The sequence below is a fragment of the Agelaius tricolor genome, unplaced genomic scaffold (assembly GCF_023055355.1).
Source record: "Agelaius tricolor isolate 1412-34295 unplaced genomic scaffold, bAgeTri1.0.p SCAF_6, whole genome shotgun sequence".
Classification (NCBI taxonomy): domain Eukaryota; kingdom Metazoa; phylum Chordata; class Aves; order Passeriformes; family Icteridae; genus Agelaius; species Agelaius tricolor.
The window spans coordinates 50,812,918-50,836,332 of NW_027269266.1; the positions used below are offsets into that span (position 1 = coordinate 50,812,918).

The 23,415-nt window shown below is 39.6% G+C and overlaps 1 protein-coding gene across 8 annotated transcripts in view; it reads right to left on the reverse strand.

Moving 5' to 3' along the window:
- The window catches only part of HECW1 (HECT, C2 and WW domain containing E3 ubiquitin protein ligase 1), a 251,651-nt gene that overhangs the window by 195,333 nt on the left and 32,903 nt on the right, over positions 1-23,415 (reverse strand). The window contains exon 2 of one of the 8 annotated variants that reach the window (XM_071429777.1): positions 18,277-18,476. The exons of 6 other annotated variants lie outside the window; for them this stretch is intronic. The gene's annotated coding sequence lies outside the window, so the exon portion shown is untranslated. Of the gene's footprint in view, positions 1-9,846; positions 9,987-18,276; positions 18,477-23,415 lie in introns of those variants that run through there. One more of the 8 variants, XM_071429778.1, reaches the window with a different exon arrangement.

Below are 23,415 nucleotides of genomic sequence, written 5' to 3' on the forward strand. Positions count from 1 at the left end.
GGAACAGCAGCTGCCAAACTCCTTCTAGAGTCGTGCCACTGGGACTCAGCACTGGCCTGAGTAGAAAACATTTTGCTTTTTGATGAGGTGGAACTGTGTGTACCACCACATCTTCAGATGGAGTAATTTCTCATCACTCCACTGACTCCAATATACTATAATCAACAACTGGCTGAAGGGACTGGCTTCAAATCTTCAGTTTCTCCCTGACAAACGTGATGTTCCCAGTGATGTGGATACTTGGCAGTACATTGGCTTAAGTAGAAAAAACAGTTTAACACAGTCCATCAGCCATTTATGAAATGAACTTGGATCTGCAATCCTAGAAGATCAGTGGAAAACTAACATCTGCAAATGAATTAATGCTTACCAAATGAAGTTTACTACTGAATAGGCTGTAAATGTCAAGCACAAGGAAACCAGAACATCTAAAGAAACAGGCATGAGTGAATAGTCAGCATATGTATCCCTTATCCTGTTTCTATAACGCTGTAGTTGCACATGCATTTTCAGGGTCTATTTAGAATCATCATTTGGCTAGGGCAGAAAAAGATGGAATAGAGATGACTTGAACAAACAGCACTATTATGGCATATTGTATCCGTGTTATTAGACCTATGGGGGAAAAGGTACAAGACAGAAAACTTTGTTCAGCACTGCCTGAATGCCATTACTCCCCTCTGACTGCAACAAACCACTGAAGCCTTTGTCTGCAAAGCAGCACGCTTTAAGTATAACAAATTGCTACTGAGCTGGCAACCTCCTCAACTTATCTGATGAATTGTGACAGAGACATCCAACTATCTATTAGCAACACGAGCAAGACCTTCCCCCAATTGCTCAGTGCAGTGATCAGTATCTTCAAACCACAGTTTACATGTAATTGGCACAAAAATAGGGAGGGTGGAGGAGAAACAAGCAGCACACCCAGCATTATCAAGTTTCTATTGTAAATGATAAATACCAGACCCTTTCACTCCTGTTTCTAAAGCACCACCAAAAATCTCAGGGCTACACTGCCACAACACTAGCCCTCCTAACACCTGTTCAGGCAGCAGACAAAATTAGGCATCCTTATTATTTTGATTAAATTATCTTGCACTCCATTTTCATCCTCTTTTTTCGACACATGCTATAAAACAATGAACTGGCACTATCTATGCCACCGTCATGCATATTCCATCTTACAAAATGCTGGATTTCAATAGTTTAAATAAATATTAAAGTTATGGGCAAGGGATGTTTGAGAGGTGGATCTACTATATAAATGGGTTTTGCATCTCTGTGCCAGGCTGTGATGCACTAGACTTTTATTTGCTTACCCATAAACACCCAGGCAAAGGTTAACACAATAGGATCTAGTAGTCATATTTAGAATTGCACCATTCACTTTTTTCAAAGCATTATTGAAAGATCAAGTTATTAATGGAAGATTAAAAAAAGAAGAGATTTTTTTTTCTCCTTGAAAAAAACAATACCAAATCAGAAGCATTACTTCTGCTAATTTGATAGCTCCAGCTCACTTGGAATGAAACCTCTTGGAGCACACCAGCAGCAAGTCTCAACAGGCTTATTCCTGGAAACCCTAAAAGTAGATAACAAGTGCCATCTCTGAAGTTACAAGCAAGCTAAGTATCTAGACAAGCTGAAATTTTCTACACAGATGAAATGCAAAGCCATGATAATTACTGGTACTACTAATCACTGATTATCCAGCAGTCCATTTTCACAGTATTTCAAGCTGGCTATAAGGAGTATGTCTTTATACTCGGTAAAAGTGACAAACAGGATAATGAATCAGGAAGATAAGAGATGATACTGGGCTTTATAAAAGGCCACTGAAGAAGCCAAGAGCTATATCTCAAAAAGACTGACTCAAGGACATGTCACATCACCTTCACAGAAATCTGCCCACAGATACAACAGCCCAGCGAGTCCTACCTAGACCACCAACTTCCCACTACTTGCTATGCACCATCTTCTAAATTGAAAGAGCAAGATGAAACAGAATTTTAAATATGGGCCATCTAAATAATTCCCATCCCAGTAGGGTCAGACCAGTAATGTTCCATCTTCTCTTCGAGTATCTCAGAGAGTCTTTAATAGATGACCTGGATGAAAGTTACTTGTAGTTGATTATGTTCTTCTACTTTTAGTAAGACCTAGGAAATAATAGGGTAAAATTCCTGTACTGCTGAGGAGGATTATAATTTGCTATTTAAGTTCTAGATGGTGAAATATTAGCCCCATTAATAATACCTTCCTTCCCTATTAATTTTACCCTATAAAAAGGGGCAATAGATTAAATTATAACAAAAATAAATCAAAGCGAGGTCTTATTTGTATAAGTATGACAGCAGTTAATTTTTTTCTTTTAAGAATTGAAATTAGGTGGCTATAATTTTCTCAGAAATGTAGGTATCAAAGGTAAGAGTAAAAGAATGTTTCTATGTCTGCCTTCATGACTGTTATTTCCCATAAGGGACGAAGTCAAAATAACTTCTGAGTATAATCTCTTCCACAACAACAGTTATTTATTTGACGGCTACATTTCATAATTTCTGTAGCCCTGAGAATTTAAAGGACATTCTCACCTAAAAAGTTCAGCAAATACACTTTTTTCCCCCCTGAGAAACTGATTTATTTCCTCTTCTGTGTGAGATCACTTCTCTATATAAAAAAACTGAAGTGCCATGAAGAAGTCAGTAAGATTTTCTTATAAACTTATTGTTCATATGATCCTTGTGGATTCTCTAAGGGTTCTCTAAGAGCTCACCAGGGTCCCTGAATTGACGGCAGCTGAGCTGCAGATTTCAGGACTATACATTTCAGTTTTAGAACAATCTAAATAACCTTGTGCAAAGTGGGGGGAAGCATCTTTTCAGACAGGAGAATTTTTAACCAATAAGAGAGAGAGGAATTCTTACCAGCTCCTAAGTAAGAACATTGTCAGGTGAAACTAACACTCCAAGTGAAAAAGCTCCCCTTAAGAATAATGGAAGGCTAAGTTTTGAATTTGAACATCACTTTGTGCACATGTTTTCAGAGTCCAGAGATCACTGTACTAAAGAATCTCCCATGTATCATTAAATTAGTGTTTCCTGCCATTAGTTCTCTGTGTATTTTTTTCCTAATTGGCAATGTGCACTCACGTGCACAACCTCTGCCTGCTCATGTCCCTGTTATCTACAATTGATGCTTGAGAGACTTAAAGGACTCGTTTTCCTGTGCAGTACCTTCTCTCTGCTTGCCTCAGGCTATGCCTCAAATCATTCCACCTCAGTTGCATGGACATGATCTCAAAAATACAGGTTTATAGGCCCTTTTAGACATCCTACTTATTTATAGTATTGTTCTATTACATTAAAAATGAGATTCCTCCATGACATAGGAAAGAAAAAAATCAATGAAATAATCAAAGATAGGCAGCAAACAAGTCATCATCTGGTATTTATCTCATCACACAGATTTGACTGTGTCTACAGTTTAAACAACATACTACTATTAAGATATCTTTATTGGATGCCATAGGCATACAAAACTTTATGTTTGGCTTATTCATAATTAAAGGCAATGTATGAACAACTATCTTACTTAAACAACCTCATTTTAAAACCCTCCAGTACACTAATTTTTCTATTAGGTTTGCAGCTAAGATGAAAGTATCAGTATTCCACCTGATGCCAAGATTTCACACCAGAGAGTCATCTGACCCTAAAGAACATTAAAAATGTAAGAATCAATTAAAAAATAAAATCAGAGTAACAATTCTCATTCCCTTGATTCAAAACAACAAGTTAACTCCCTCTTTCTTAATAACACTTATTACGTACAATCATTGCCTTGTTATGGTTTATTCTTCTATTCTTTTGGTACTCCTTAGCTGTCCTAAATAAGATGATATGGCACAGTAAGTGTGCTTGTTCCACTTCTGACATTAAAACCTCTGAAAATGTACATGTTGGAACTATTTTCCGGTAATAGAAAATGAAATTACATCACTGTCTTGTTTAGGCTAGTCTGAGCCTAATCACCAGGTTTGTTAAAACTAAGACTAAACCTCTCTAGAGACCACATCACTGTCTGACCACAAACAGTGGGGGCAGACAGAGGGTTCTGCTGGTTCTTCCTGTGGCCTGTGACAGGAGACCACACTTGGTGTGTACCAGTCTTAGTCTGTTCTCACCACTTAGGAGAACACAGTAGACGATCCTTTAAGATCAGTGTGGCTCTGTTAAGGGATGGGTAACTAGTGGGAACAGGGGATGGCAGACAGTACTATGCTGGGCTCTTTCAGGAGCCTAGTTCTGTAGCAGTCACTGTGTAGAGAGGGAGTGTAGAGGGAGGGACAGGGCAGCAGATGAAAACCTGTCTAACCCCTTGTCCACCAGACAGTCTGGGGTGCCCAGCTGCAGAAGATGCTAAGTATGAGAATGATGCAATATCCAATTTAAATCAAAAGACAAGTTTTTTGCCCCTACTGCCTCCAGCACTGCACTTCAAGCCTGGGCACTCAACTTGACACAGAACATCAGGCAAGCTTCTTGAATGTCATGCAGCATGTCAAGATCCCATCTCTTGGGGCCCTCAATGGCTGGCAGCTATTATTACTCTTAAAAGGCGTGCTATCGTCTGGAGGTTCCAACTGGAGTGGCTGTCTGCTGGAAATAGCCCATCTCCTCATTTGCACAGCCCCTGGTCAAGCAGCGTGGAGTGGAAAAGCTTGAAAAAGAAGAGATGCTTGGGGCAGTCTTATCTACAGCCTCTTACACAGCCTAGCCTGTTTCTTAACATTACACATGCAGCAGATTTGTGTCAATGACAGTTCTACCCAATGTACTAGCCCCTTATTTCCACTGTGTAGGTTTACCTGATGGTGCCTGATTGTTGCAGCTACACTGGTTTGCAGCCAGAACAGTGTCTGCAGAATGCAGTCTGCAGAGGTGAATACTTTTAATGTATACTGCATCATTATAAACAGACTTGAAAACTAAATCCTGGAACTAGCCCATGGTATTAATCCTAATTTAGTTTGGGCCCGGTTCCAAATGGGTGACTACATATGCAAACATTTCATCTGAGTGTACAATTGGCTGTTATGAACACAAAATTAATTCCTGTGCTCATGCATGCATAATTTACACACACTGATTTAGATCCCAAAGTTATTCCCTAGCAGAATTCCAGTGATCAGATTAACTTGAAGACTAGTGTTAAAAAAACCACCACCACAGTAATATATTCTTAAGCCACACAAAAAGGAAGGAACTGAGGAAATAATTGCTGTTTCTATAATAAAAAAATGCAAAAATTTTCAGTATAAAACTATTATTTTACAGCTGACTGCTGGGTTTTTTTCTTTCCCAGATCCCCCAGGTAATTTCCCCCCTACTATTTAATTTCTATTAATATGCATCTTATATTGTGGCACATCAGCACAATGTCATCCATTAAAAAGAATCAGCAGGATTACTGTTAAGTAGAATGTTTTCCATCAGGTATATCTGAGTTTCATGTTTTAATGCACAAAACCCAAAATGCTTCTCAGGAGCCAATACTTGGCTTCTCAGACTGGAAGTGAAATGCCAAACAAGTGAGGCCAGTGAACCAAAAGTGAACTGTGAATCATAATTTAAGAAAGACTTAACTGGCATTAAGAAAATCAAGAAATTGAGGCTAGGCAAATTGTGGTGATGAAAAAACAGAGTGGAATTGTTTCTCTCCAGGTAATTTTCATGACAAATTTGTGTCCTTTCCAAAATAAATAGTAAACATTATTTAAACATATGCTAGATCCATGTGTCTAGAATACTGCACTCTGTAACAAGACCATATAGGAATCATGCAAAATCATCATCAAGCCTGCAATTAGCACAGAAGTACCCTGGAACCAGGATCTCTGCAAACTAAGACAGCCTGATTTTTCCATACAATTGCCACACTGATTTACCCTTTGTGTCACCCTTATTTAAAAGGAAAAAGGGGTATTGTTTAAGCTACAAGAGGTTCTTAATGGAATCCTATATTTTGGAAGGTTTGAGATTTGTTTTGTAAAGCTCACTTTACAGAAACAAATGCTCAGGCTGGTAAAAAAAAATCCTTGGAAAGTTAATAATTTTTAATTTTTTTACGTAACATACTTGGGATAGTAAATTGTAAAGCAGAATTCAAAGACTGGTCTTCACTCAAGTCAGTGTGTTCTTGACTTTAACTCAGGTAGAAACAGGTCTTGTACGTGACAAGAAACATGTATGGAGAATGGTGTTGAAATAACCTCACATGAAAAAGGTTTCCCAGAGCTACTGATGCTGCATGCAAGCTGCAAAATCTGGAATTTCCCCCGTCTGTTTCACTGTCCTTCATTCCTGACCACCATGATCAGAACACAGCTTGAGATGTGCTAACGTACTTTATATTGAGTTAACTAAGGTGAGCATTACCTTACCAAAACCAAAGATGTAGAGATTTCAATTCCTCAAATTATGGCACATTCTTAACTACAGGAAGAAAACTATCAAAGCTAGTCAAAGAAATTATATATGTGTTTGTAATCAAGCTGGTATTTAAAAATGTAGTAAATATACTTGTTACAATTTGTTATTTGATAGGATTTAGGAAAATCTGTGCTGGAAAAATCATTCTGCATTTTGGCCTTTTTAACGTAACAGAGTCCAGCAGTAAGTCATTCTGAAATTAAAAGTATTTATATCACAATGTTGCATGACTCTTGATTTATTTTTTATAAATAAAAACCTGTGTACTATATATGTGTGTATGTATGTGTATATTTATTCTTATTTGTCAGCATAATTTATATATTTCATATTTCCAAAGATTGATTTTTTTAAAAATAAAAAGCACTGCATACCATAAGACAAGCTTAAGGCGAGATTGTATTTATAGTAACTTAAAGGATCAGGCACTGCTCCTTAAATGAATTTAAATGATGCATTTTTCCATTGCCAGACACGTCTGAACATTTCACCTTGCCGTGACTGATGGCTTGCATCTGGCAGTGTCTCCAGACAACATGGTGTTTTTCAGTCTAGTGGAAATATGCTATTTAAGTCTTATTTACAGGCAACAAAGGAAAATATCTGAGTTGTAACCAAGAGTATTGTAAATATTGACAAAAAGCTCCACCTATTTTCAGAATGTTCAAGGGGACTTGGGATGTGGGGATAAATAGAGTTAGTAACTAAGATTTAATTGCAGCTTTTACACTATTTGGTATTCTTAAAATGCCCAGCCCTGGAGCTGTATGAACAAGAAAAATCTTTCCTTTCTATATTATGAGTTTCTAGATTTCATTTCTCAGAGTACCTGAAAAAGGTCAGCCCTAAAGGCCTAAATGTCACAAGACAAATTTAAAAAAGATTTTCTTTCCCACAAACCTTTTTTTCACAGATCAATTTCTTGTCTTCTGGTTCTTGATTAGTTTTTAAACATCTGGGATCAGCAATAAAGAATTAGAGATAAAAGGTATCAGGATGCAAGTGAGGAACCTGCAGAGAAAGAAATGCTTGTGTGCTGCATGGATGCAGAACCACACCCCAGCTCACATGGAGTTGCCTTGGCTGCCCCCTTTCCAGCTCACAGCAAAGGAATAATGTGAGCACATCCAGGGGACACCAAATGGGGCATGCAGAAAACCTTAAGACATTTGTCATTCACAGAAATGCCCTTCCCTAACCAATTCCAAAGTTTCCAAAACATTGCTACAGTGGAAAATTTTAATAAAATAATTACAGAGATCACACATCCACTTCCTAGAATTCTTTCTTCTTCAGTAAACACATTACAAAAGCATTTTCTTTAACTGAAGAAAACTACTGGCCATTTTATCAACTTCTTCCTACCTGTTTTTTACATCCACCTGTAGATGTGAAATCAAAGCAACTGCATCCCGTTAGCAGTGATGCAATGAAGATCTCTAATCAGACCCTCCACATGTTCCACTCTAGCAGAAAGTGAAGTGAGGACTAAATTTTCCAAAGGCTACAAGTCCGTGGTTTTTCCTAATAACAGTTTTAATTATTCATTTATTTATTATGAATAGCTATAAGCAGTGAAATTCTAAGATATTCATTTGGCATACAGAGATCAAAAAGAGCCCTTTTGGCAAAAAGTTTCCAAACTTACTAATTATGCAAAATCTTTTGCATTTTCCCCACCAGTAGCTGTATTTTAAGCAATACGTGTCCCTGTATGAACCAGGTTTAAGAATGGAAAGTGTCTGAAGAAAACTGGAAAAGCTTCCCATCAGATTTGTCTTGGGCTTCTGATATTTCTGGGTTGCTTACTTTCAAAACCAGAATACTGTAGCAGTACCAGAAACAATGGATAGGATCATACCCCATGGTAGCAGGGGTATGAAAAGTCCTTAATTTAAAAGGAAACAGCAGAAAATGGAAATATTCATTATCCTTACTTGGTAAATGGTGAAGTACAGCATCCCACTGCACACCATGTGACATACTGCAAGCACTCAGACATGGACTCCTTGCTACTTAAGTATTGATTCCTTGCCTCTGCTTTAAGGTCATCTTTCATATATTTTGAAATACTTCTACCCTCTGAATTAGGAGAGCTCTGACTCCTGAAGATAGTAATGGAAAGCCTGTCAAAATTCAACATATATTCAAAAGACTAAGTGATAAATTGTGACATAAATCCACAATTCCCCTTGCAAAATAAATCATCTGGTCATGTAAGTCATGGAAATTTTTGTGATCTTCTTCTAAGTATTTTTGTATTTGGAATCAAGGAACCCTCAAAGTGTTTTCAGGACATTGACTCATATTCTTCTGAAAAGGTCTTTTAGTCATAAATGATGTAAGCCAATAATGATGAAAAATGGTTGTTTCCCCATGCTTCCATCAGAATTTCTTCTGATCACTTAATAGTCAACCACCACTGATGTATAGCTTTAATTATGCCATCACGCAGTTATCACTTCACATCTCACCCCTGTTTGCTCTTGCTTTGCCAACACACAAAGTGGATTAGGGCTGACAAGTGTTCCCTATGAGAATCCACTCTATTTCACAACTGGCTAACTGAAGCCATGGCAGATCTTTATATGTTATGCACTATTATGAACTACAGCTAAGCAAGATAATTTGAAAACTTACTACTGGTAGATCCCAATTCAGATACAGAAATTTCCTAATTATGTCTTGGCATAATCCAGTAAGTAAGCAGATTCTCCTTGAAACATCACCTACAAGTACCTTGACAGCCACCAATCATCCACCAGGGACTGGGGAAATAGCTTATTTTTTAAAATAAAATCTTAATGGTTCCTTCTTCTTGATATTAAAGGGATCTTACAAAACATACTACATGTCACAGTCCTCAGCCTACTGTCCATATTACTACACATCAGGTAGACATTGTTAACACCATACTGAGCCAGAGACAACATGCCCTGCAATGAACTCTCTCCATTCTGCTTACTGAAGAGTCATAGTGCTACAGAAAAGCACCATAAATAATGCATTCCGTCTACCAGCTTTTCTAGGAATTGAGCACAAAGCATGTGGAAGACATGCACAGCCTTCCTAGAAATTCTTCAGGACTGAAGGCAGCCTTCTGATCAGCAGCAGCTGGCAGACCATCTCTCCTGTTATGCAACAACACAAAGGCACTTAACTTCTACAGGAAGCCTCCTCTCTTGGTGTGGAGTATTAATCTAGGACTGGTTTTATTTAATTTCATGTTGAATTTCACTAATGTTTGGGTTTTTCTGTTTTGTGTGCCAGACCTTTTCTTGCTTCTCAGGCAGATCTGGAGAGTGCACTTGGACTGGAAGCACTTATCAAAGTTCCCAACTCAAATGCTCACCTCTTAGTCTTTGACTAAGCCAGTTGCTACCTATGGTGGCCCAAGAAACACCATCTTGTGTGAAGGGAAAGCAGCCAGTTGTCCCATGTGAAATGAAACCAGGATATCCACAAGTCCGTTTCCTGAGATAGAGGCTGCCAAGTTCCCAAAAAGTTCCTGTGTGTACAGAATAATACAAACTGAATATATTTCTCCTTTACAAACAACAACACAGACAAGTTAAAAATTAAAATACAATGGTCAAAAAGAAAAGAAGGCAAGGGTGTCTCTTTGTAACTGCTGTGACTTCAATGTAGTTGTACAAATTAATTTGGCCCAAGTACACCACATGTTTAAAGCTGATTAGATTCATTAGGTTACCACCAATTTAAATTTTAGTTGTTACAAATACTGAGCTCTCCTTTTTCTTAAAATTAAAACTTGCAGACACCACAAAATTACTTTCTCACATACTTAAAACACTTAAGACTAGCTTCATAGCTATCCTTTCTTTCTTTAAAACATAAGGCAGTAATTTGCTTATCTCCATGGAAAGAAGGAGTAGCACAAAAGTGAAAATACAAGCTGGTGATTTTACACATTTCTAAGATTCAAAGTTCTGCAAGGCAATTCCAAATTAATAGGACTCACAATTTAGGAAGATATGAGCAGTCACAAAACCTTCTGACTTGCTTTTCATAGAGTCATAGAATCATCAGGCATGGAAGACACCTTTAAAGATCATCAAGGCCAATTGTCAACCCAGCTCTACCATAACCGCTAAACCACATCACCCTGATCCAGACACTTCTTAGATATCTCCAGAGATGGTGACTCCATCACCTTCCTGGGAAACCTATTCCAATGCCTGACCACTCTAACAGTGATTTTTTTTCCCTAGTATCTGAATCTTCCTTGTCTCATCTTAAGGCCATGTCCTCTGGTCTTCTCAGCGCAGGCACAGGAGAAGAGACCAGTCCCCATCACACTGCAACCTTCTTTCATGAAGTTGTAGAGAGCAATGAAGTCCCTCCTGAGCCCTCTCTTCCTGAGAATTAACAACCCCAGCTCCCTCAGCCATTTCCCATAAGAAACGTTTTCCAGACCTTTCACAAGCCTTGTTGCCCTTCTTTGGCAACACTCCAGCACCTCGATGTCCTTTCTAAAGTGAGAGGCCTAGAACTGAACACAGTACTCGAGGTGTGGCCTCGCCAGTGCTGAGTACAGGAGGGTGATCTCTGCCCTGGTCCTGCTGGCCTCACTGTTCTTCATACAGGCCAGGATCCATTGATCTTCTTGGCCACCTGGGCACACTGCTGGCTCATACTGAGTACCCCAGGCCCCTTCCTGCTGAACAGCTCTTGAGCCACTCCTCCCCAAGCTTGTAGGGCTGCATGGTCTTGCAGGACCCAGCGCTTCCCTTTTGTCCTCACCATGTTGTCCTCAACCCACTAATCAAGCCTGTCCAGGTTTTCCTGCCGAGCCTTCCTACTCTTGAGCAGATCAACACCCTCACCCAGCCAGTGTTTTCTGCAAATTTACTGAGGGTGCCCTGAATCCCCAGGCCCAGATCATCAAAAAAGATGTTAAACAGGGATCAGCCCCAAAACTGAGCCCTGGGGAACACTGCTAGTGACCCATCACCAGGTGGATTTAGTTCCATCCACCTCAACTCTCTGGGCCTGGCCATCCAGCCCAGTTTCTACCTACTAAAGTGTTCACCCATCCAAGCCACAAGCAGCCAGGTTTTCTAGGAGGATGCTGTGGGAGACTGTCAAATGCTTTACTGAAGTCTAGATAGAGTACATCCACTGCCTTTTCCTTATGTACTAAGTGGGTGACTTGGTCATAGAACAAGGTCAGGTTAACCAAGCAGGACCGGTCCTTCATAAATCCACATTGGGTGGACTTGATCCCGATTGTCCTGCATGTACCATGTAATGACACTCAGGATGAAGTCCTGGCACTCAGGACCCCTCCTGTTTGTTGCTACCAAAATGGCCTTGGACTAAGACAGAATAGGAGGCTTTGCAAGCTGACCCTAACCCAGCAATGAGGGCTGGTTAAAAAGCAGCCCCAGGAAACAACTGAAGAAACAGCTCTCAGTATCTCACAGTAAATATGGGAGATCTGAGTGCTGATTAAGATACCACTCCTGCTGAAGTTATTAATGTGAGATCCTTACAGAATCACTGAAGCCTGGAGCTGCAGTATGTAGCATCAAGCACCTTTAGCTTTACTCCTGTCCCAGGCATGCAGCCAAGACTCAGCTTTATTGGTCATCCAAAATCAAGGTGCTGTATGTCTTCAGGGTTGATTTAAAGCCTTCAAAAATAAAACAAGCAAACAAACAACTTGTGGCCTATAGAAACGGTGTGTCTTATGACACTGCCCAGTTTCATTAGCTTCCTGTCAAAATGCAGCACAGTGGCTTGGGTTCAGGTTTTTTTTTGTTATTACTTGCAGCATCCATCAATCCAAACAGCGATTTTTCCCACACTATTTTATCAGATTGAAGAAATACCTAGTGCACATTGCTTTACTCATCAGATAGTGGGAAAAATGCAATTATTTAACTGGTAATTGAGCCCTAAAGGATGGAGCTAAAAGAAGACTACCTAAGGCTACACAAAATTTAACTCGGTCTCTGAAGTAGAGAGAACTTTCCTGATTATATTACTTCAGAAAATGAACTCACCTTCCACAACAATAAAATATTTTTGTGCAAACTGCATCAAAGAATTAACTCTGAACTACACAGACAAGTCATTACATTGAGGAATTATCATAATGGGGCAAAAAAGTAATTTGAGAACACTAATGTGAGCCTTTTATAAGTGCCTCCTACAAATTATGGATGCAGAAGAAATAGCAGTAAAAAAAGACAAACCTAGGTGTTACTTTGAATTTGGATTAGAAAGCCATTCATGTTGGGATCCAGGCAATTATTTGGTAAGTGATATGAAAGAAAGGAGCTATTTGTCCCTTTAGCCATCTCTGCTGTTTTTCTTTCCCCCTATGCACACAGTTTGACATCACCCAAGCCATGTCTGTGGTCTGAGAACCATAACTCCAGCGTGACCTTTGACAAACATGCCTAAGAAATGCAGCAGCTCTGGGTACACATGGAGTAGAGACCCCTGTGCTATTTCCCACCATTCCAGAGAGGACCATGTTCTCTGCACCCCATGGCCAGCCAGATCAGCTGGCTGGTGACATAAGATGACTAGAACCTAAGCTTCACACCATACCAGCAAGCATTTGCCCAGTCTTCTTCTCAAGTCTAAGGAGCCTGCAGAAGAATAGATGAAACATGCTCTGCACCTTTCTGTAATCATATCCCTTCCTGCTTTCTTCATCGGAAAAGTTCTTTCCAGAGCAACCTTAAAAGGATCCAAGGAAGAGGCACTGTAACAGCAGGCTGCAACACCTTTCCTTCTCCTACCTCCTCACCAACTTAGCCTACATCCTTGGGACTCCCACTCAGAAAGGCACAGCTAGAACATGACAGAAAACTGCTGTGCTGTGGTTCATTATCTAAGCAGGACAGAGTGGCAACATTTACTACCTCTGCTCTCTTCTTGCCTCTAAAATTCACACCTTTTGCTGGGAAGAAAGTAGGTGTGTCTATGCCAATCCTTTAATCCCAACACTGAAAGACCAGGTTAAAATCCTCAAAGGCAAAGCAGGACGATTTGAAATGTGATCATCTCTTAATTTCTAAAGCTGTGCACACCAATTCCTCTTACTTCAGAGGAACACATTGTAGAAGTAGAGATTTGTACTGACTGTGCAAGTGATGGCAATCACCTCCTTTAAGGACTGTTAGAGTATCTCACTATGATCCAACAAAACAAATGCAAACAGCAGCACTCTAGCAGCTCTCTAGGAATACTGACTGTTTTTCTGTGAACTGCAGTAAAGACTGCAAGGAATTGACACATCAAGAGTAAAACTACAAACCCCATTACTGAACACAACATCAGAATTAAAGGATGAAGAATAAAGACATTGAAGGGTGAAGACCTTGCATGTATCTTGTTATACTGGAACAGTAAAAAATCTTTTAACTGGAACTCTGCCTAAACAAAACAAGTGAGTTTGAGGTCTAGATCTCAAGAACTCAAAAACCATTCCTTCTGGGTTCAGTTTCTTCCCCAGGAACACACAGTAACAAACCCCTAGATTCCTCCCTCAAACAAGAATCAGGCTTAGTTTTGCCTCTTATTTCCTCCAGCATGAACTCAGGGTGCACAGTAGCTCCAATTAATTTAAAGAGATTTCTTTTGTTCAAGTAAGTTTTCTTACCCAAACCTATTTCTAGTCTCATGGTTAGAAGTTTCCCTGGCTGAACAGGTGACTCAATTTAAAAACACAAACATAGAAAAGAAAAGGGCCTGGCCTCCCCATAATTAGGCCCCTTCAAAGGCCCTTGGAAGACAGATGTGCAGTTTCTTGATATTTAAAAATATAGAGGTGCTTTGAGGTTCTGCGTGAGGCAGTTCTGAACCATGACATAAGCAGAAATCAGGATAATGTAAAAGTCACGCCACAGTACTGAGTGTAAAAGCCTCCAAGCCTCCATGCTTAAGGCAGCAGAGAATCACAGTTTATTATCTGACTTTGGACATTGTGGGTAACTTAATTCCACGTAGTCTGCACCAACTCTTCCAGTTGAACTCATTCAGTTTGCAAGTTCAACAAGTTTAACTAAACTCTGCTAAAATTCACTCCAAGGCTCTGGTTCTGCACAGAACCTGAATTTTACCTTCACACCTGCCACAGGCCAATTGAATTCAACTACTCGTGCACCACTTAGTGCTGGGGTGGCTGCAGCTCAAGCTGATCTCATGAGCCACCCACCACAGGCTTTGCACCACAGGCTTTGAGAACCTGGACTCTAACATCCAAAAAAGCCAGAGGCAGCTCTGAGACCGACTCAGCTCTGGAGTAAGCTGCAGATGAGAGCAAGCAGTAAATGTGCAAAAGTGTCTTCAGGGATGAGGCTGGATACAATCAGCAGCCTGAGCCAGCCCAGCCTCCTGCTGCTCCTGCTGCATGCATCTCAGAGCACCAGCTGGCCAAACTTGAACAATCTACCATAAAATCAGGACATGTGTCCCAAAACAATGTGCAAACACAGAACAGAAGACCAGTTCCAGTCTCAACAAGCCTGTGAGAAACACAAAGGGACAGCGAAGCATGGTCTGACATTGAGACAAACCATGGCAACTACAGATTAATTACTGATTATTTTTGGGTATGCCACATGGCAAGGAGAAACATTAAAGAGGATGGGAGATGGATTTGTAGTGCTTTTGTTTCAGCTGGGAAAATTCTTCCCAGCATGAAGGCAGAATATGAAAAAGTATAAAGGGTCTTGCTAACATCTGAGGTCATGTGGCAGCTTTTGGATGTTCAAAGGAAGCAATGATGTAAAGCTTCTCCCATTTGGACTTCATTCTCTATTTCTTCCTTCCACTCAAGGGAGAGAAAGGGCAGGGTATTGACACATGCACAGTCAAAGGAGCAGTTAGTATCCTAAGGACCATACAACTTGAAAGAGAAATACCAAGATTACTGGCAATAAGATAAACAAGTTTAAGAGAATAATGGCATTTTTAAAAAAGATATTACTTAATCAGTGGTGAGATTCTGTAGAGACACACTGGAACTCTGTCTGAAAACTCTGGGAAGCAAAACCTAAGATCAGATTTAAAATACACGTAAAGCATGATCACAGTCATTGAAAATTGAATGATCAATCCTGACGTGAGACAAGTTTCATTCCATTGTGGTAAGCCCTTGTAAATGTTGAATTCAGTACTTCTAGAAAATATCCCTGCCAAGGTCAAAACACATTGGAGCTCTGAACAATGAAATAACAAAGATATTCTTGGGAGTAAACCCCAGAAGCCAGAACTTCACAAACAAGACTGCAGGATTCCTCAATAAGAGATCAAAATTAATTTCCCACTCAATTTCTTTTCATAGAAGTACTGGTGATTACTAGAGGTAAGTCAGTCCTCCAAGTAAAGAATGACAACAGCCAGCCAACTAGTCTAAGTTGTTTCAGTAGATACTATTTTCCAAGTGACCTTAGTTGGTTGTGTTGGCTATCACAGCTCATGCCCAAAAAGCTTGATGCCCAAAAAGCTTGATGCCCAAAAGCCCCCAGAATAATCCTGAAAGACTATCTTCAAGCAATGGCACAAAGAAAATCTGTCAGGTGAGTGGAAAATAGCTGTCTGCTTTCTGGTCTCGCACCTCACATAACAGATGTTTTGACCATCACCTTGCACTATGTAATGATGCAGTGTAAGAAAAATATTCCAATGATCAACTGTGTCCTCCACATAACTTTGCTTGCTAGGATATTTTTGAAAAGGACAAATTGACTTCATTAATTGAAGCTGTGCATCCTGCATTTTACAGGAAAGATGCTCCAACAAGCATGACCTCACTTTGCAAGGAATTACAAAGTTCCCACACAAAAGAATGTTCTAAGAAGAAAACACAGGGACTCAAGTGGAAAAAAACAAACCAACCAAACAAACCAAAAAAAACAAACAAACAAGAACTCAATGAAGTTGATTAGAAAAGAACAAGCCATTTGGGATGGTTTTGAAGCAGTCACTGCTATGTGCACGACTGTCCTGAGGGTTACCAAAAGGAGGAGTATTCAGTTTTATTTAACATCTTTATTATGAATCCTTTGAGGGGCTGCAAATGCATTTCTTGAGTCTGCATCTGTATGGAACCAAGAGGCACTCTGCCCCTCGGGGTGCTGATGCTGTGCAGTGCACAAACCCTGCCTTAATGGTAGGCTCCCTCACATCAATGTCAAGTTTCTCAGAAATCCTAAATCCTTGCGCCCTTGTGACGGTCAGAGCTTTATATCAGAGGAGCTACTCAGTTGCTAGGGGTGTCACTTACACACACTTAGGTTTCCAACTCAAGAGTCCTAGGGAGCCTGACCTAAGGTCCCTTGACAGCAACAGCAGTAAAAGACTTGATCCATGGTCTTTGGACTTCCCATAAAATTCACATGGAAAAGTTAGTACTTCAGATGGAAAGTAAATGGTACACAGAATATCCAACAACTCAGCTCTTTCAAGCTGGACAAAGGACTAGAAAAAGTCCTTTAATAAGAAGGTAATAGCAGAGAAACTTCTTGGCCTGGCTTTGAGATAGGTGAGATAGGTGAGATAATCTGTTGGGTCATTTTCACGACAGATTTTTTGATGCTCTGCTTAAAATGAGCCTAGAAACCTGAGCAAATACAACTATCTAATTCCATTTTGAGCCTGAATAGCTGAGGTCATTAGAACATTCAAACATCACTTTCAGCTACCAGATACGTGGAGCCTCCTAATCATACATGAGCACCAGACTGGGGTGACACACCACCATGGACATACAACAATGGGAAAGGAATTTTTTACTGAGCAAATGGTAATAGAAGTAGAAAGACAACATAACTAAGAACAGTGATGTTGTGGTAACTGTTTATGGAGTTTATCCTTTGCTGCTGCGTCTTGTTTCACATAGGACTGATTTGCCAAAATGTTTCAATGACTCATTGTCTGCTGGTAGGACATGGAGCAGCTTATTTAATTAAAAAAAACAAACAGAACTCTAGTCTTCTGCATGGAGACAGCTGCCACTAGTTTAAAAATGTTGCTTATCTGGTTTCTCCCTTGCTGCAGTGAAGGAGGCAACATTTTTCTCCCTTAACAAGAGCATGAAGGGCTGTCCTCTCCAAAGGTATCACATGGTAGTCTCCTAATTCTCATCATGAGGATATTGAACAGCTACTTCATTACTGTCGTATTTCAGAGGAAAGATGCCAGCCCTCAGCTGAGCAATCAAATTTAGACTACAAGTCCCTTTGGTTACTAAAGCACAGCCAGCAAAGACACTTGTGGCTCAGAGTTAAACCAGCCTCAACAGCAACCAACATGTTTAGAAAATGAACCAACACATAACCAAGTTCACAACACATAATCAAGTCTGATAAAGAGCAGACTAGAGTATGTACTGGGGCTATGACTTACATAGAAGATTAAATTAGATGTTCACATAGCATCCCTACTGGTCTTAAAATTTCATACTGCATTTTGGGAAGACCTCTGCATTAATTCCTTTCTAACTTCCAAAACAAAGTTTCACTTATATGTCCTCTTAGCAACTCTCGGGGCCTGCTAGCTCAACCAGTGTTGTTATTAAAAAACAATTAATATCCTTTATGCCACTAAAAGCACTAATACATTACTAACATAACACATTTGCCTAGAAGAGCAATGAACACAAGGTGATTGGCGGCTTCAACTCCAGCAGCAGCTGCTCTGAAGAGTGCATCTAAAACGTGCATTTCCCAGCACAACGTGAATCTGACCTACATCATTTCAGCAGCATTCTGTGGGAATTTAAGAGGAGAGCCTAACTCACAGGACTGCTGCTGGTGGGTGTCTTCAGTTTGTCCAATAGCTCTCCGCGTCTGGCATTTGGTTTTCAGGCTTGAGTTCAGTTCCCTCCTCTGCTCAAGTGGAGATTCAACCACCAATATCTACACTTCATACTGCAGGACAGCTACGAGTGACACTCTCTCAGAACATCTGGGTGAAGCTATTCCACTAGAGATAAAATACCTAAATATCAAGAGAAAGAAAAACAGAGCATGAGTCTAGTTTTAGCATCACCTGTAAGGATGCTCACTTGCCAAGCAAAATCCTTCATTCTCTGTTTCTGTACCAATCCCATTTCAGTTATTTATATAAAATTTAAAGAGAGGGGCTTATGAAGGCTCCCCAGCTCCAGATTAGTTTTCATCTCTGTGGTTAAAGTCACTAATGGGATGCACAAAATTAAAGAAGCCCTCAGGAAATAAGGGGAAGCAAATACAAGTTTCCACCTTCTAGGTGACAACATAAAACAACAAAATCCCAAGAAAAAAGAGGCCATGACCACTGGCGATTTTGCGAACACAGGAATTTCCTTCTTTTGTTCTCCAAGCAACTGCTGAAAACAGTGCTATATGTTTAAGTTTAAACTGAGTGAAAAGTGGTTTTTAGAAAAAAGGGAAAAACTTTATATTTAGCATAACCTCAGCTGGGTTTTTTTTTTTTTGTTTTGTTATTCTGTTTTTTTTTTTTATTTTATTTTATTATTCAACTCATTTGATATATTTTTTTTTTTAATCAGTTATCTGGACAGGCCAGTTATGAACATTTGGCATGTTAAGACATCTACCCTGAGCCTTGGATTAAACATATACTAACGTCAACAGATGTCATGCATGCAGATCAAAGGCAAATATCCATTTTGAGTGTAACCCCGAAGCAGCTCTGTCTTTGCAACAGGGCAAGAATCCACTTCATTCTTGGAAATCCATCTGTCATCAGAACACCTCAAAATTGCCATGAATATGAACACAACAAATGAAAACATGCATGAGGCTTTATTTGAACAGATGACAGTCAAAGAGCTGCTCCTCAGCTAGGGGTAATGCTAAACATGAGAGGATAACCCACATAAAAAATCTCTGGTTTGCACTGGGAATTATGTCTGCTTCCACTATCACAACTGTGTCAACACTTTGTTTTTCAACAGAAAAGAGTTTAATGGGCAAAACTTAAGCACAACAGGAGACACCAGTTTCTGTGAAGTCTCTGCAATGACTCTATGACCAACTGGACTTGGTAAATTCAAGTTCATAATCCCAAATCTGACAAGGTTTGCAGTATTCCACATATGTCTCAGTAAGGCCTAAGTGGCACTGAATTATGTACAGAGTGACCCCAAACACAGCCAAATTAATTTTTTTGAAGCTTATCAACACTGAGATTTCGTGTAGCAAGTGCATTTACATGCCTGAGTTTTGAAAGTAGGGCTTTACATGTTAGTATCTGGTACTCATGTTTTCTCACTTAGTAGCACAATCACTGGCTCTCCTGATTGTTTTCAAGATGTTTGTTGCATTTGTATCTATTGTATGACTTTTTATTTTCATTTTCTCTGTAATGACAGAGATATTTGATAACATTCAATATGCAGTAACAGAACTCAAGTAGAGTGCCTTTTTGTCACATGGCATGCATGTGAGTAGCCAGGAAAACAAGTTTAAAGCTTTGATGGTACAACCTTAAATTAATTTGATGATTAATATCTGAATCTTGTGAAAATAAATTTGCCCCTTGCCTTGTTGTACTGACTCAGATTTCCTCCTAAGGCATCAAGTACCACACTGGAAACACTAGATCATCCTAAACTTTACAGAAGAATTTTAACCCTTTTTGGTTTGGGTTCTTGTTTCATTACTTTTAACCCTCATTTTCCAGGTGTCTGACTTTCATGATATTGGAAAACCACATCCAAATCAGTCAAGACAACATCTGCAAATTTTACTTCTCCCAGCACAGGGAAAAAACTGGAAAGATCTCCAACTTGCATCTCAAGTCACCTCCAGGAGAGATTTACCTTGTCTGTTGTTCCTTTAAATCTATTTTAAGAACAACTGAATGTCTTTATTTAGTATTTTAAAACAAAATATTTGTGGATAATACCAAAACAGAACCTTTAAAATACAAAGAACAACCATGCAAATGAAAAGCTTGGCTGCCAAATATAGTGTAGGTAATAATTATGGGGAAACCAAAAGCCTAGGCAATGCAGTGAACACAGATCTGAAATACACTGCTTTTTAACATTGGCAGTCTATTATCACAGCCAATATTATTTCTAGGACTTGTTGAAGAAAAAATCTTTATATTACAGTCTGCTCTTGTCTCACTGCAGTGGACTAACTCAATTTTGATGCTGTGCAAATAACACTGATCTTTGTGAAGAAGGGACCTCAGGTGGAACTTCTTTATCAAGAAAAAATTGGTGATGCCCCACAGTGATTCACAGCTTCCCTTTTACTGTTGGAATGCAGGAAATCCATAAGTCCTTTTAACTTCGAGCATGAGAAATCCTTCACTCCCCACTGCAAGGGGAAAGGTCATTCTTCTATTAGAGAAAGCTTTGCTCTGATCTTTAAAATACAACTGCAAAGCCAGCCAGAGTCCTCAAGACGATGACAAAGCTGCTACATAAACTCACACACCTGACATTTCCAGCCCTTCAGCTCATTAAGGGAGTGTATCCCAAGTCACAATGCATTATGACAGCCCAAATTCCCAAGTATTACCATTCTACAGCTGGGCTTAAGGTGCACCAGAGCATCAGTGTGGGTCCCAATGCAGCCTGCACACCCATTAGGCAAGGCTTCCCTGTGAACAATAGCTGGCACAGCTATGGGGAGGTGAATCCTGCAATCTGCCATTCAACAGGCTGTCAGTCATTCAGCAGGGAGGGCAAAGGGCAGAAATTGAGATGTAAAAGGAAGAGAAATTTGTGGGACAGGGACAGCAGTGGGACTGAGTAGTATGATATTAATGTCTGGTCCACAAAAAACATGTGCTTAGTCCAAGTGCTATAACAAGCAGTATCTTACTGTATTTATTCTGCTCTGAAGAACAAAACTTCTCTAAGTGCTAGGCTTAAGAAATAATTGGACACCCAGATTATCATGTAATTAATATCACTGATGGAACGATCTTTCCTAAATCCAAAAGTCAGTGGAGGAAATTTCGATTCCAACAAAATCAGATACTTTCTAGAGATAACCTGGAGAGGTATATGAGTGTCTAACAGCTATATTTGTTACACCTCATAAAATGAATGTGGCTTTCTTCTTTGCCTCCAGGTAACAGTCATACATTTACACAGCTATCTCATCTTCCAGGGATCTTTGCCAGCCTCTTGCCAAGATAAATTTTTCCTACCTTCATATCAGCTCAAAAGATTTTCTCAGGAAGGGGAAGAGAGGGAAAAGTTGTCTGGGTACCCCAAGCATTATCACGTTCAAAATGATAGGGTACAAGCACAAATTTGTGTGCAAAGAGCTCTGTGTCAGATGCTGCCAAACTGAAAGAACAAATTCTATAGAGGTACTGCCTACAGTGTTACAAGACTCTCTGTGTGACATTTACACTCAGTGAGACTCTGAGACTCATGCTCAGGGCAAGATGTTTCAGGTTGATTACCTACTCAATTAGAGTGTACTATAACCAGATTAAGGAGATTGCTCTATCCTTGATTACTTAGAGTGGTTTTGTTCATACCATTTAGAGAGATTTGGACAACTCGGGTGAATATATTAAGTTTTCTGTTACTGTTTTCATTCTTCCAAAGAAATATTCCAAACTGATTGAAACAATTTTTTTCATAACTAGCACTTCATAGCTGTTTGAATTGGAGCATGCAGTAGCACTGTCACAGCATCACATCTCTCTAGCAGTCAGAAATTGCAGTTTCAGAGACACATGCCTCAGGACAGAAACTTTTGTGAGAAATTTGGTGGGAAGAAAAGGAAAGGAGTTAAGAGCAATAAAGGGAGAAATGCAACTATATTTTAATAAATTACCAAAAATCCCTAAGAATTATTAGACAATATGCAGTTGAAGCTCCTGAGCCAGAAAGTACTGCAAACGGGGACCATTAGAAAGCCTGGGCCACCCTTACCTTTTATTAAGTAAAACATATGTTACTGGCTCATGAGGCAGGAACTGCACAAAGGGGACCTTTCCATCTGATCCACTACAGCTTCTCTCACGCTTCCACAAGGAACTTCACTAGTATGCACCATATCTGTAATTACACTTACTCAAACTTCTTCTCATACAGAGTTGCTCTAATCATGAACTAAAGTAAGCTGGACTCATGAAAGCAAACTGAACTTGCTAGGTCTTTCCAGCTTTAATGTCATTAAGTATTTTTTGGCAAATCAAGAAATAAATGGAAAATACATTCATTTTGATTACAAAGCCAGACATCTCTGCCTGTAAATAGGACCCCAAAATTCTTGGTTTTCAGCAGCTCTAGTCTACAGCTATTATGCATTCATACATTATATTAATATGTACAGAAATATGTATTTGTTGTCCTATTGAAACACATTTTTCAAAAAGCATTCTGCATTATACCAGAATTGCCTCCCAGAGAAGTAAATGTATAAAATTTCCTTGATATGAGTGAGAGTGCTCTTAAGCCAGTCATCCAAAGGACCCTACTCTGAAAAGCATAGTTTGTACTGAATAGTCAAAAGCTCAGCAGAACAGGGCATATTGCAATTGGGCTTTTACATGACAGTGCCAATAGAAAAGCTATCCCTTTATCAGTTATTTACTCTGCCTTAATACATGGCACATCCTTGCCTCTAAATGGCAAATCCTGCAAATCAAGAGAAACATCAAAGACACCAACAGCAGAATTCATACACTGTTAATGTATCCTTCTGTCTATTATCTATTTCTTTGCTGGGATACTGTCCATCTGCACAACACATTGCCATGCAAGGACAACTTCACCTGTCTTCTTTCACATCTCACAAACCTTAAATGGCTTAAATGATTACAACTTTTACCTTTTGGTGTCGGTGGGGGACAGTGTTGTTGTCAGAGCTCAGTGCAGCCTGGTACTCAGGACTAAGGGAGGTGAACATCTTTGCTGCACAGTAGCAGTGGAGCAGGAGGGCAAAGGCATCTC